At 46.4% G+C, this 4979-nt stretch overlaps 1 pseudogene; it reads right to left on the bottom strand.

Annotated features, from left to right (window-relative positions):
- Positions 1-4611: 4611 nt before the first annotated feature.
- Positions 4612-4691, bottom strand: LOC118150686 (small nucleolar RNA U3; annotated as a pseudogene).
- Positions 4692-4979: the final 288 nt, after the last annotated feature.

Below are 4979 nucleotides of genomic sequence, written 5' to 3'. Positions count from 1 at the left end.
AGCTGCGTGAGCAGCGCGGCTCCGGAAATACCGCGGCCGGAGTTCCGCCTCCGCGAGGCCACGCCCAGACCACGCCTCCATCGACCTCCCGCAAGGTCACGCCCAAACCACTACGCCAGCGACCCCGCCTCTAGGCCACGCCCAGAGCACGCCTCCATCGACCTCCCGCGATGTCTCGCCCAAGCCACGCCTCCATTGACCTCCCGCGAGGCCACGCCCAGGCCACGCCTCCATGGCAATAGAAAGTGTGTGCTGCACGGGGTAGGAACAGGGAGTGTGTCCCGCTAAAAGGAGACACAGGAAGTATGTCTCACACAGGGTAGGAACAAAAATTGTGTCCTGCATAGAGGATAAACGGGAGATGTGTCCTGTACAGGGGAGACAAGAAGTGTGTTCTGCACAGAAAAGAAACAGGAAGTGTGTCCTGCACAGATGGGAAATAGAAAGTGTGTGCTGCATAGGAGAGGCACACAAAGTGTGTCATTAACAGAGCTGAAAGAAGAGGAGTGTCCTTCACAGAACAAAAGCAGAAACTGTGTCTTGCACAAGGAAGGAATAGAAAATATGTCTGTTTTGCACAGGGTAGGAATATGTCTGTCTTAGGAGAGTGACAGGAAGTGTGTCTAGCACAGGAGAAACAGAAGAAGTGTGTCCTGCACAGAGAAAGAAAAGGAAGTAGGTCTGACTCTGGACAGCAACAGGAAGCGTGTCCTGCACAGGAGAAACAAGGAAGTGAGTCCTGCACAGAGAAAAAACAGGAACTACATCTGTCAGGAGAGCAACAGGAAGCGTGTCCTGCACAAGAAAAACACAGGAAGTGTGTCATGCACAGGGGAAGAACAGAAAGGACGTCAGTCTCAGGGAAGCAACAGGAAGTGAGTCCTGCACAGAGGAAAAAGAGAAAGTACATCTGTCTCAGGAGGGCAACAGGAAGTGTGTCCTGCACAGGAGAAACAAAGAAAGTGTTTCCTGCGCAGAGGAAGAACAGGAGGTACATCGGTCTCAGGAGAGCAAAAGGAACTGTGTCCTGCACGGGAGAAAGACAGGAAGTGTGTCCTGCGCAGAGGAAAAACAGAAAGTATGTCTGTCTCAGGAGAAACACAGGAAGTGTGTCCTGCACAAAGGAAAAACAGGAAGTACGTCTGTCTCAGGAGAGCAACAGAAAGTGTGTCCTGCACAGGAAAAACACAGGAAGTGTGTCCTTCAAACAGGAAGAACATGAAGTAGGTCCATCTCAAGAGAGCAACAGGAAGTGTGTGCTGCCCAGGAGAAACACAGGAAGTGTGTCCTGCATAAAGGAAGAAAAGGAAGTACATTAGTCTCGGGCGAGTGACAGGAAGTGTGTCCTGCGCAGAGGAAAAACAGGAAGTACGTCTGTCTCTGGAGAGCAACAGGAAGTGTGTCCTGTACAGAGGAAGAACATGAAGTGTGTATGGGCCTGGCATGGAGCCTCACGCCTGTAATCTGAACACTTTGGGAGTCTAAATCAGGCAGATCATGGGCTTTGGAGTTCGAGACTAGCCTAACCAAATGGTGAAACACCATCTCGACTAAAATAGAAAAATTAGTTATGCTTGGTGGTACACGCCTGTAATCCCAGCTAATCAGGAGGCTGATGTAGGAGAATCTCTTGAATACAGAAAGTGGAGCTTCCAGTGAGCCAAGATTGTACCACTGTACTCCAGCCTGAGTGACAGAGAAACCTAAAAACAACAACCAAAATAAAAAGAAGTGTGTCTGTCTCAGAACAGTTACAAGAAGTCTGTCCCACACAGGACAGGAACAGAAAGTGTGTGCTTCACAGAGTATGCACAGAAAGTGTGTCCTTCACAGGGGAGGAACAGGAAGCGTGTCCTTCACAGGGGAGGAACAGGAAGTGTACCCTGCACAGGCAAGAAACAGGAAGTGTGTCATGCACAGGAGAGACACAAAAAGTGTCTCATTCACAGGGGAAGAACAGGAAGTTTGTCTTTCTCAGGAGAGTAGCAAGAAGTGGTCTTGCACAGGACAGATACAGAAACCATGTGCTGCACAGGGTAGGAATATGACGTGTGTCCTTCACAGGGGAGAAACATTAAGTCTGTCTTGCACTGGCAAGAAACAGGAAGTATGTCATGCACAGGGAAGAACAGGAAGTGTGTCTGTCTCAGGAGAGTAACAAGAAGTATGTTCAGCACAGGGGAGACACGGGAAGTGTGTCATGCACAGAGAAAGAACAGGAAGTTTGTCTGTCTCAGGAGAGTAACAAGAAGTGTGACTTGCACAAGACAGAAACAGAAAGTGTGTGCTGGGCAGGATAAGAACAGGAAGTGTGTCCTGAACAAGGCAGGAACGATAATTGTGTCTCTCTCAGGAGAGTAACAGGAAACATGTCCTTCACAGGTAAGACACAGGAAATGTGTCCTGCACCAGGGCGAAACAGGAAGTGTGTCTGTTTCAGGAGAGTAACAAGAAGTCTGAACTGCAGAGGGAAAGAACAGAAAGTGTATACCCCTCAGAGGAGGAACAGATAGTGTGTGACACAAGGGGAGACACAGGGAGTGTGTCTTCCGCAGGGAAGGAACAGGAAGTATGTCTCTCAGGAGAATAACAGGAAGTGTGCTATGCACAGGGGGGACACCAGTAGTGTGTCCTGCAATAGGTAGACATAGGATATGTTTCCTGCACGGGGAGGGTCAGGAAGTGTGTCCTGCACAAAGGATAAACAGAAAGTGTGTCCTTCACAGGGGAGAAATAGGAAGTGTGTCCTGCACAGGAGAGACACAAGAAGTGTTTCTAAGGAGAGTAACAGGAAGTGTGTCCTGCACAGAGAAGAAACAGGAAGTGTGTCCTTCACAGAAGAGAAATAAAAATGAGTTCTACACAGAGGAGGAACAGGAAGTGTATCTCTCTTAGGAGAATGACAGGAAGTGTGTCCGTCACAGGGGAGACACAGGAAGTGTATCTCTCTTAGGAGAATGACAGGAAGTGTGTCCGTCACAGGGGAGACACAGGAAGTGTGTTCTGCACTGGGGAGGAACAGAAAGTTTTACATGGAAGAAACAGGAAGTGTCCCATGTTGGTCTCCAACTTGTGGACTCAAGGGATCCTCCTACCCCAGCCTCCCAAAGTGCAGGAATTACAGGTGTAAGCCACTGTGCCTGGCCCTCAGATCATTTCTTTTTTTTTTTTTTCTTTTTTTTTTTTTCTTTTTATTTTTTTAATTTTTTATTGGATTATAGGTTTTGGGGTACATGAGCAGAGCATGCAAGACAGTTGTGTAGGTACACACATGGCAGTGTGCTTTGCTTTTCTTCTCCCCTTCACCCACATTTGGCATTTCTCCCCAGGCTATCCCTCCCCACCTCCCCCTCCCACTGACCCTCCCCTTTTCCCCCCAATAGACCCCAGTGTTTAGTACTCCCCTCCCTGTGTCCATGTGTTCTCATTTTTCATCACCCACCTATGAGTGAGAATATGCGGTGTTTCATTTTCTGTTCTTGTGTTAGTTTGCTGAGGATGATGTTTTCCAGATTCATCCATGTCCCTACAAACGACACGAACTCATCATTTCTGATTGCTGCATAATATTCCATGGTGTATATGTGCCACATTTTTCCAATCCAGTCTATTATCAATGGGCATTTGGGTTGATTCCAGGTCTTTGCTATTGTAAACAGTGCTGCAATGAACATTCGTGTACATGTGTCCTTATAGTAGAACGATTTATAGTCTTTTGGATATATACCCAGTAATGGGATTGCTGGGTCAAATGGAATTTCTATTTCTAAGGCCTTGAGGAATCGCCACACTGTCTTCCACAATGGTTGGACTAATTTACACTCCCACCAACAGTGTAAAAGTGTTCCTTTTTCTCCACATCCTCTCCAGCATCTGTTGTCTCCAGATTTTTTAATGATTGCCATTCTAACTGGCGTGAGATGGTATCTCAATGTGGTTTTGATTTGCAACTCTCTGATGACCAGTGACGATGAGCATTTTTTCATATGATTGTTGGCCTCATATATGTCTTCTTTCGTAAAGTATCTGTTCATATCCTTTGCCCACTTTTGAATGGGCTTGTTTGTTTTTTTCCTGTAAATCTGCTTGAGTTGTTTGTAAATTCTGGATATCAGCCCTTTGTCAGATGGGTAGACTGCGAAAATTTTTTCCCATTCTGTTGGTTGCCGATCCACTCTAGTGACTGTTTCTTTTGTCGTGCAGAAGCTGTGGAGTTTCATTAGGTCCCATTTGTCTATTTTGGCTTTTGTTGCCAATGCTTTTGGTGTTTTGTTCATAAAGTCCTTGCCTACTCCTATGTCCTGGATAGTTTTGCCTAGATTTCCTTCTAGGGTTTTGATGGTGCCAGGTCTTATGTTTAAGTCTTTAATCCATCTGGAGTTAATTTTAGTGTAAGGTGTCAGGAAGGGGTCCAGTTTCTGCTTTCTGCACATGGCTAGCCAGTTTTCCCAACACCATTTGTTAAACATGGAATCCTTGCCCCATTCCTTGTTTTTGTCAGGTTTATCAAAGATTGTATAGTTGTATGTATGTTGTGTTGCCTCTGGTGCCTCTGTTTTGTTCCATTGGTCTATATCTCTGTTTTGGTACCAGTACCATGCTGTTTTGATTACTGTAGCCCGGTGCTCTACACATTCAGAGAAACTTCTCTAGTAACATACTATAGAAATGATCCCTGAAAGTATAGTCTTAGATCATTTCTTTATGGCCAGTTTTTACAAGGAAAGGCGGGTGGAGGGAATTTGAGTCATATTTTTAGGTTTTATGCCTGGCTTTGGGGAAAAGGTGGTCTTGTTTCTAGGACCCATCTTGGGGAGGAGAGATTCTAGTTTCTATGGTGCCTTGGGGGTGAATGGGACTGACATACTCAAGATGGTGAGTAGAGTGATGTCTGATCGTCCTCCCTGCTACACTCCCACCGGCGCCATGACACTTTGCAAATGCCTTGGCAACATCAGTTAATTACCTACCGTATATGG

This window comes from Callithrix jacchus, chromosome X (genome assembly GCF_049354715.1).
Source record: "Callithrix jacchus isolate 240 chromosome X, calJac240_pri, whole genome shotgun sequence".
Taxonomy (NCBI): Eukaryota; Metazoa; Chordata; class Mammalia; order Primates; family Cebidae; genus Callithrix; species Callithrix jacchus.
The sequence above is the reverse complement of the archived record's forward strand: the minus strand, read 5'-3'. Positions and strand labels throughout refer to the sequence as shown.